This window comes from Mus pahari, chromosome 13 (genome assembly GCF_900095145.1).
Source record: "Mus pahari chromosome 13, PAHARI_EIJ_v1.1, whole genome shotgun sequence".
Classification (NCBI taxonomy): Eukaryota; Metazoa; Chordata; class Mammalia; order Rodentia; family Muridae; genus Mus; species Mus pahari.
In genome coordinates, this window is record NC_034602.1 from 91,677,838 (window position 1) to 91,688,219 (window position 10,382).

At 45.7% G+C, this 10,382-nt stretch overlaps 1 protein-coding gene across 1 annotated transcript in view; it reads left to right on the forward strand.

Moving 5' to 3' along the window:
• The first annotated feature begins 3,254 nt into the window (after positions 1-3,254).
• Positions 3,255-10,382, forward strand: part of Ptpn13 (protein tyrosine phosphatase non-receptor type 13) — a 178,626-nt gene continuing 171,498 nt past the window's right edge. Inside the window, exon 1 of the mRNA XM_021210241.1 lies at positions 3,255-3,615. The gene's annotated coding sequence lies outside the window, so the exon portion shown is untranslated. The remainder of the gene's footprint in view (positions 3,616-10,382) is intronic.

The following is a 10,382-nucleotide window of genomic DNA, read 5'->3' on the forward strand; positions in this document are numbered from 1 at the left end:
ATAACCTGTGTATTCAGTGGCCCTGAGGGTACCTGTAGTCCTATCTGATTTCCATTACCACCCCACCCCCTCAGGTAATTCTTCATCCCCTTGGAAGTGTGAGTACCTGCATCTCTCTCACAAAGTCTTTCTTGAGCTCTGGCACTCCGATTACCTGCTCATGTTTGGATGGATTACTTATCTTGCTTCTGCTAACTCACCTGGGCTGGGTTCCCATCACAGTTGTCTGTTTAGCAAGAAGGAACACTATGTTTCTGGGCTTAACAGGGAGAAAAACAAGAACATAGCTAGTCGAAGCCAGAATACAAATGTTTCACACAGAGAAGAGCAAAAGAAGCCAGGTGGGAAAAACTGGGCTGTTTACAGATGTGGAGGAACTCAGAATTCATTTCAGCCTTAAAAAANAAAAACAAAGAAAGAGGGGGGGGGTATTTCAAAGTGACCGATATTTAAATCACTCAGTCCTAACATTTTAGAGCGCTGGAGACCGAGACCGCCTGCCTTTGTGGGTTTGTTGGAACATGTAGATGATTTCCGTAGAAGCAAAAGTTAATTGGGTGCAAAACGTCATATGAGCCTCGGGTTGTTTATTACTCAGAGACCATGCTTGGGACACACAGAGTTCAGAATAGTTCATGCGGCATGGAAAGACCACCCTACAGCAGACCCCAACACTACATTCCAAGTACAAGTAATGATGGAAACAGAGAACTCCTTCCACATGGCTTTCCCTTGACGTCCACACGTATGTGTACACATGCACAATGACAATAGTAAGGAAAAAGTTTTGAATGAAAAAAAATAAAGTTTAATTTAAAAAAAAGTCCACGAGAGACTATTTTTGGTAACGGGGAGTAAAATAGCTAGTAAAAGAAACTACGATCACTCTGACCAACTTGCACTGTTACATTTAACTTCTCAGTCATGTTTCCTATCTGGCTATCAGTCTCACTGTTGCATGGTCAGATGGGAGCATGCTTGCCTTGGCCCTGTCTGCAGTGGGAATAAATACAGTGTTTCATTATAATGCACATTACTGGCTTTGTTGTAAAACAGCTATTTAAAAAAATTATCTTTTCCAAAGTAAACTTTTTATTAAGAGTGCAGCTGGATATTACAAAAATTATCAGCATCACTTGTCGCGTACACTATTTTTTCCTTTGACCTAGGAACATAGCCAACTATATAATTTTTTTTTCTATTACTGGACTCTTTCTATATTCATAAAATAATTCCTCTTAAATGTGTCATATTGCTTGTAAGATGGTTCATGGTCCTTTTTATTAATATTTTCTTTGTTTAAAAAATACAAACTACAGTATGTTCAGAAATTAGCTTGTAGGTTTCTCTTTTGTGTTTCTGGTTTTATTTTTAAGCAAGATATTCAGCTTTTCCCAAACAGGGGATTAAGATAGAGAGAAGCCCGAGGGCAGCCACCTGAAGTGGCTTCATGCAAAAGAAAAAAAACAAAAAAAAAATGGCTCATGGCTCAAGACAGCATAGCTTGTCTTTTTTTTTTTTTTTTTTGGTGGAAGTTTGCAGCCACCATTCTCTCCGTACTGTTTCTACCTTCTTTCTGACAGATCACAAGCCATTGCAAGCTTTATGGATGGTTTCTTTCTTTCCAATAAATGTATCAATTTTCTTTCAGTGGCAAGCAGGCAAGTATTCTCTGTTTTTGTTCCTCTAAACAGGCCTCTCCCTATCTTACCTCCCTGATAAATGAGCCGGAACTTTCAAAACTGGGGGAAGGGCTCCAAGTCGTCTCTGTCTCCACTCCCACAGGCCGGCCCTGCTCTCTGCTGTTTCCTGACCTCCTGCTGCTCTCTGGTTTTCTGTGGTGGTTCCCCTTAGCTGCTCTCCCTCAACTGAGCTCCATTCTTAAAGTCCAGATTAGTTCCCTTCCTCCATTGGTATGCCTTTGCTGCTGTTCGAAAACTGGCTAAACCCTTTGCTCCCCGTTTTCAGATTGTTCCTGGAGTGCTAGCTAGCTTTCTCCTTCAGGCTCCATGTTTGACTCCTAGATTTGGATTTCTGCTCTCATTTTCCGTGGCGTTAGAGAGATGCCATTCAGTGCGTACTTGCAAGGCATATTTGAAGACATTCACCACAGCTATTCATTTAGTAAATGAGATAATGAAAACTCAAATAGTAGCCAAAGGTAAATCATTAATTAATTCCCTCATTCATCACACCTGTACCGAAGCCTCAGGGGCTGGGAACCTGGGATTGCAGTTTGCCTGGAGAAACCACATGAGCCTCTTCTCTCCATTTTGAGGAGATCCTTAAAGTAAATAAAGGTCCATATAGGATCTCAGACAATTAACCCGGTGTGTATTACTGAATGTATTAGTAACTTTATATAGCGCCAAAGAGAACGATAGCAAAAAACCCTTTAAAACCCACATTACAAGATGCTATTCTGCTCGTGAATTCTGCAAGGCTTCCTTGCGAAAAATTGAACTTAAAATGTTTTAGTTTGCAGGAAAGAAATCGCTATGGGAATACACCTTCGCCAAGCTGTTGTGTGTTTAAATAAATGGTTTGTTAATTATGTGCTTTTACCGTAAAACTTTAAACGCTGGGGTTGCCAAGTTCACAAAATATCAGGACAAAAATCTTGTTTTTCACGAAAACGCGAGTATTTGAGTTTTCCGGGGGATCTTTGAGGCTGTGCTGTCGCAGCACACCTTTGAAAGTCTCTTCAGAGCTGTGGGAACCTGGCGGAGCCGATTCACTGCCCACACCATTTCTCAGTTGCTGTGTAGCTGGGGGAGCTGGCAGGGCGACGCTCCCTCTCTCCACCTTCTTTCATTGCCCGGGTCGCGCGGAGAGAATCCGGGAGGGAGGCTGCGAGGAGGGGGAGGGGCCGACAGCCTTGCGTCTGTCACTCTCCCTCGCGCGCCTCGGAAAGTTCTGGGTCTGAAGTTGGGGGAGCCCTCGAGGCTTCATCCTCAAGTCTGCGCAGTGGAGAGTGCACACAGCAGAACCCTGCCCCGGCGCCATCGACCCGAGCGCGGAACTAAGCCAAAAGAAGACTGAGGAGCCCGACCCAAGGCACCGGTTGTCATGGCAACCGGGGCGCAGGTCTCCCCAGAGACTCGGTCCCAAGGGAGGAGGCGGGGCGGGGCTCCAGGCAGACCAATGGGGAGGAGCGGAGCGCAGGATTCAGGACTTGCGGTCCTGTCCGCGCGCGGGCGGGGTTGAGTGACAGGGCAAGGGGCGGGGCCGGTGCGTCTGGCCCAGGAGGAGCTGCGCGCCGCGAGGAGCTCGGCCGGGCGCGCCGCGGCGAGGGTGACACACCATGGTCACAGTCCCCGGAGGTCTCCGCGCTGCTGCCGAGCAGCGCTCCTCGGCTCTCCCGTCCGTCTCAGTCTCCTGGGCAGCGCCGCGCGCGGGCGGCCGTCGTTGAGGCGCTGCGAAGTCGCGGCGGGCCGGCGGGAGCTCGGCGGGAGCTCGGCGGGAGCTCGGCGGGGGTCGCCGCCCGGCGATGCTGCTTCTGTCGCCGCCGACCCTCTCCGCGCACGCCCGAAGCAGCTCGGAGAAGAAGAGGCGGCGGCTCTCGGCGCCCGCGCGCTGCGCTCCGGTCGCCGCACCGGGGCTCCCCACGCGCCGGTAAGAAGCACGCGTGGCCGGGCCCGGGCGGTGGGATGTGCGGGCCTCCGGGACGTCCCCTCGGCTCCCCTCGGTTCGGATGGTGGCATCCCTGGTGCACCGAGGGCGGGGAGCACGAGCTGCAAGCAGTTTCACCCTGGCTGAGACCCCTGCGTGGGAAGGAGTGACGGGCTGTGGGTCACAGCGAGTGACGCTGCCCCGTGGAGCTGGTGCGGACAACCCTGCGCCGAGCGCGCGGTGGGAAGGGCTCCCGGAGTCTGTTTCTAATTTCTGTAAATGATTGTGGACATGGTGTGGTTAGAAGCCGCCCAGAAGAATGTGTCTGTGAAAGGGCTAGGAGAAGGGGGTAGGGACGGGGACAGGCCCTAGTAAAGTTTGCTTCTCTATGCTGCAGGCCAGCCTTTCTTTCTCCACTTTGCTCGATAACGTGAGCGCCGAGAGCTGCAAAGTTAAAAGTTAAGCCAAAGTCAAGGAACTTTGGAAATTTAATTTCCTTCTGTTGTGTACTGGAGAAGCGAGGATGGGGAGATGCGGGAGCGAGTCACAGCAGTGAAGGTTTCTTTCCTGTGTAAGATCGACACCTCCCCGTATTTGCGACTAATCTTTTCGACAGCCTTCTGTCATTTTCGCTTAATTGCATCTTTGAAATAACAAACGCGGTGACTTCATTGGTAGCTGCCTGGAGCTGAGTTTACCTCTCCGAAATGGGGCAATCGGGTTTGTTTTCAAGGCGGGACATACAGAAAATGTGGGACACCTGATCTGTGGGTTGAAGGACGCTGCTAACTAATTAGGAAGATTTAAAAAGGTCTATCCAGAGAGCTTATTAAAGGACGGGAAGAAAAAAAGTACCTGTATTATGAAACAGGCGTTGGTATTTTCCCAAATTCTTGAACTGGATTGGCAGGGTCGGGGTGAAAACCTGCTTCATTCTCATTGGCTGCCAGTAGTGGTGATGAGGTACAAGGGTACAAGTTATTTTTCACTTGCATTTTTTTTTCTTTTACTAAGTTCATGAAGATAGTGGCTCAATAAATTAATACATTGATAGATAGGTACCGTATCACCCAGTCCCACATGTGTTTTGCAGTGGTTTTGGAACATCATGTTCTAAGTTTGATCGTCTCCAGGTTTCCTGGGAGTTCCTGTGTGTGGAGAAGGGAGACAGCTACTAGAATTTAAAGGTAGAAACTATTAAGGCTTCATTAAGAAGGGTACGTTTTATGGTGTCTTTCACTTTCAACGTTAGAGAACCATGGCCCCTCTTTACCATTTGCATAGATTTATCTTTGGATTTACACTGTCCAATCAACACTTTCCTAGTGGTAGCCAAGCCCCCTCCCTCAGCCTTTTGAGGCTGATTATCAACATCCAAAAATAAACAGGAGTTTTCATGATGCCTGTAAACACACACACACACACACACACACACACACACACACACTAACTAAAGCCAGGGTCAGTTTGAAGGGCAGATTTGAATACCACAATAGGGTGTCAAAAGTTGTAAAACTTGTTTTATCTTCTTTTTTGTTTGTTTTTAGAGATGACTCTTAAATGCTGGATTTCACCAGGAGAATTGGCTAGCTATTTGTTTTGGGGTATTTGGTGTACTTGGGGGAAGGAAAGCGATGTGGGGGGGCAGGGCCTTAAGCAGGCTAGGTGAGTGCTCCCACCGCGGAGCTGCATACCCTGCCCCTAGCTAGGTCTTTATCTCACTGAGCTTATCTTTTATTTAAGAGAAATGAGTCTAGCCATGTTTCACCTTTAACAGATTAAGAACCGGGCAGGTGAGCAGTGTTTCAGACTTCAATAGCTGACTGCTTTTACATCTTATCTTCTTGCCTAGCCCCAAATCTAACGGAGAGAGACTATCTGGGGAAACTTCAATGTATTTATCCTTTTTTCCTTCCCCCATTTCTTTCTGCCATTTAAAAAAAAATAAAATTAAGATGTGAATCACTTTATAGTGTAATCAAATATTTAATCATCTTTAAAATTGAAGCGAAACACAAGCATACAGCAAGCCAGTGCATTTGCCAGCTCTTACTTTGGAGTGTGTTTTGGGAAGTCAGTACCTCTCTTCGGTATGGTGAGGTATGGTGAGCCGGAGAAAGTTGTTATCAGGCCTCTGGTGGAACCCACGCTGCCTTGAGCTCCTGTCACTTTAAAAGCCCTGGGAAATGAGGACAACTGCTGCAGCTTAGGGTAGGAAGTTCTTCAGTACTGGGAAAGGTGGAATATTTGCAACTCAGATCCAGGTTCTCCCCACCCCATCCCTATTCCTTCCCTGTACGTTTTTCTCCATTTAAAACTTAAAGTGGGTCTTGCACACAGGAACTGTATTTTTAAAAGATAATTTTCATCAGTAAGTGGATATCTGATTTTTTTTTAAAGATTTGTTTATTTTAATGTATATGAGTACACAGTAACTGTCTTCAGACACACACCAGAAGAGTGTGTGTCTGTCGGACACCAAGACAGATGGTTGTGAGCCACCATGTGGTTGCTGGGATTTGAACTCAGGACCTTCTGAAGAACAATCAGTGCTCTTAACTGCTGAGCCATCTCTCTAGCCCGAATAGCTGATTTCTTTCTTTCTTTTCTTTTCTTTTCTTTTCTTTTTTTTTTTTTTAGGAATTTTATTGTTCTAGCATGCTGGGGTCACTCTGCACACAAAGGAGAGAGAGCAACCCGAGTGCAGCCTGTTTGAGTTTTTATACAGTTTTCAGAGCAGCAGCCATTAGGCTGCAGTGTGATTGACAGAATAGTGTGACTTTTTAAAAAAAAAAAAATTTATTGTTATATGTAAGAACACTGTACCTGTGTTCAGACACACCAGAAGAGGGCATCAGATCTCATTATGGATGGTTGTAAACCACCATGTGGCTGCTGGGACTTGAACTCAGGACCTTTGCAAGAACAGTTAATGCTCTTAACCCCTGAGCCATCTCTCCTATCCCCCGGATATCTGATTTTTAATGAGCTAAATTAAAGTTGTAAGTTTCGTGTATTATAACAGAACTGTGGGCAACCTACATTGGGAGAGGAGGCCTTAAAATAATTATTGATTCAAGGGGAAAGTGAATGTCTTTTAAAGATCCTCTGCTTGTTTTGTTTTGAGACTTTGCAGAGCCCCTGCTATTCTGAGACTCATTGTGTGGATCAGGCCAGCCTGGAATTGACAGCTTTTGGCAGCCTCTGTCTCCTGAATGCTGGGATTAAAGGTGTGCACCACCACGCCCTGTTCTTGAGTTTTCTATTCTGGTGTCATGAGCCCACCCCTGTTCCTGAATACTTGGCCATCACCCATAGCTTGTGAAGCAGTAGGAAAACAATCATTTAGTTATTTACAAAATCCAAAACAAAACAAGACAGTAACTCCTAAGCCATTTGCAAAATCCAACAAAACAAAATAGTAACCCCTAAGCCATATCATATAAGCCACATCTTGTAGATGTGGCCCTTAGACTTAATGTGTTTCCCCTCTTCATTTGCTGTCTGATAAACAGGAACTTCCCAAGCGAGCTGGTTAGTTACTGGTTTAAATGCTTGACCAAAGAAACTGCTTTTCTATTGTTTGTGTGAAGTGTTTTCAAGCAACGGGAGCAGAGCTGTGCTGAGGACTCACTCCATAGAATCGCCTAATTGTGGCAGATGTATCCAACTGCCAGAGACCTTCTGAAGTTTACATCTGTCAGCTGTCAGTAATTTGAGTGTCTACCCTCAGCTTAGCTTGAAGATGAAATTAAAGTTTATGTGCAGACGGGGTCAAGTGCAAGTGGACATAGTCTTGTTTAGCCTGTTTGCCTTCACGTTACCCTCTTACAGAATGAAATAGCCTGAAGCTGGTGACAGTCTCCTCGGGTCATCTCTCAATGTCTAGAGCAGCGGTTCTCAACCTTCCTAAGGCTGTGACCCTTTAAGACAGTTGTGGTGACTCTAAATCATAAAATTATTTCATTGTTACCACATAACTAATTTTGCTACTGCTCTGAATTATAATGTAAATATAAGCAGAATATCATATATGTGACCCCCACAGGTTGAGAACTGCTGGTCTAGACTGTAAATCATTGAACGTCAGAGTATCATTTGTTTCATTTTTTTTTATTTATTTATTTATTTATTTATTTATTTATTTATTTATTTATTTGAGACGGTTTCTCAGGGTAGCCTTGGCTGTCCTGGAACTCACTTTGTAGACCAGGCTGGCCTGGAACTCAGAAATCCACCTGCCTCTGCCTCCCCAGTGCTGGGATTAAAGGCCTGTGCCACCACACCTGGCTGTTTGTTTCATTTTTTAATTGACTCTGGGTTGTCAGAGGCCACAATGTCTACCTCATGAGCATCTATGTTTCATTTCTAGCTTAGTGGTACCCAGCTATGATGTACCTTAGAGTCACTCAGATTTTAATACTACGTATGCTCAGACATTAGCCCCTATTACATAAAACAGTCCTTAGGGTGAGGTCCAGGCACCCGATCACACCTTATCAATACCTTGGGAACCAGTGCTCTGGCCTCATTTACACAGTATAGGGAATCTGATTCCCCTAAAGGCTGCAGGATTTTAGTGCCACAGTCTTCTCTGTGTGTAAGTATGCTATGCTTGTTCATGAGAGCGTCTGCATGCACGCGTATCGCCTCCGACCGAGGTGGTTTTCCTCCGATTTATCATTTAAGCTCTGTGCAGTCCTATTTACTATCTTCTCCAGTGGTGGGGGTACGCCTGGAGGCCTGCTCATGTCGGGAAGCATATGCTGCCACCGATGCTACACTGACTCCATTCCCAGCCTTGGAATGCTGGATTTTAACATTGCTTTCATCTGTGTGTATGACTGAGTATTTTGCCCGCATGTATGTATGTGTACCATGTTTGGGTCTGGTACTCATTGTACCAGATTTCACTGATGATTTCACTGGAGTATATAATGTGTTCCCACTACGATTCCCTTAGCTCTGATCTCCCTCCCACACCTGCCAGTCTCTTTTTCCTTACAAACCTCTTTTCCATATTTGTGACTTTTTGTTTTGTATCTCACAGAGTTTAAACAGGACTGTCCCTGTGACCACAGGTTTTTAGCTCTCCACGGGAGCCTGGCATGCTCGCAGTGGCTGTGCCGCCGCCGCTGGGCTTTCTCCCATTCCCCACATGTTTGAATTCGACTACATCTGGAACTAACTAAAACCCAAACCACTGGGCACACCTTTAAGGGATTTTCCCCCCCTTAATTAAATCATTTTAAGTGGGAAGACCCCCTTCTAACCCAGATCTTTGGGGTGAGAAGATTCACCTTTCATCTGGGTCACTTGTTCTGCTGACATCAAGGACAGGGCAAGGGGGAGTGCTTCCTCTTTGCCTGCTTGCTGTTGTACTAGATTAGAACCTACTGTAGACTGGTGTAGACTGAAGACCAGCTGAGACATTCATCCTCATAGACTGAGGAACTTCTGGATTCTGAGACCTTTCTTTGGTGGACACCATTGTTGGATTAGCTGGACTGTAAGCCATTCTGATAAACCCTCTGTATGTGTTTGTGTGTATGCATATATGTATATATTTCATACCTGTAGGTTCTGTTCCTCTAGAGAACCATGCCTAATAGTTTCCCAAAAGGTAACAGGGCTGTGGTACTCCTTCTTCATCCCCCACTGACTGCTGGTGGACACAGTTTGTATAGGCCTGGTAGTCATGCTTAGAAAACAGCATTGTGTAGTAGCTCTCCTTATCTTTCTTCTAGATTTCACATTCTTTGTCCCCTGTTATGCAATGTTCCTTGAGTCCTAGAAGGGTGGTGTAATTGTTTAGGCTGAATCCTCAAGTGGCCTTTATTATCAGCATCTTATGCAGTCAATAGGTTTCTGCATTTCTTTTTGTTGCAAAAAAGAAGTGACTTCTGAATGAGAATGTCCTTGTACGCTCAGATGTTTGAGTCTGTGCTTTCCTTTTGGAGGTGACCTTGCTGGAGGAAGCATGTCCCTGGGGGGCAGCCTTGAGGTTTCAAAGCCTATGCCACTCCCAGGGCTTCCCCTCTGCTTCCTCTTATGATTCAAGACCTCTCAGTGCACTGCTTCAGCCGCCATGCCTCCTGCCTTTGGTGTGATGGACTGACTCTCTTTCTGAAGTTGTAAGCCAAAATAAACTCTTTCTTAAGTTGCTGCGGATTCCAGTGTCTTGTCATAGCAATAGAAGTCACTGGTACAGAACCTTTCTCTGATTAAGGCTAAGTGGCCTTTGTTTGTGGGTATAAACATTAATGTTTAGAATGTGATTTGAAGGTGTTAATTCAACCAAGCAGCAGTTCAAGGTTCCCTCCCAGGCCCTAAGGCCTCCATCATCATTGGTTTTTGCACTGGTTGTATATATAGTACTAGGGCATGGATTTCCTCTTGTGGAACAGGCTGCAAGTGCAGTCATTAAGCAGTCGTCTACCCCATCACAACTGCAACACTAGTGCTTCAGTGAGTACATCTTGCCTGGTACCTACCAGGCCGGTATTGTACTGTCTAAGGTTCTTACTGGATAAGACACTGATGCTCTTACTCCCCAGTAGCCTGTGCACACACCACACCATGCAGCTCTATGAAAACCAGCTGCAGGGAGAAAGCTACTAACTCAGTTCCAGCTTGATGTCTCCGTAGCTTACATCCAAGGTGCGTGCTCGCCTCATCCGTAGGTTCTTAGGAACTAGTTCTGGTGAGTAACTTTTCCTAGTGAGCTCTTTCTTGCTGTGGTATAACACACTGACAAAAAAAAAAAAAGA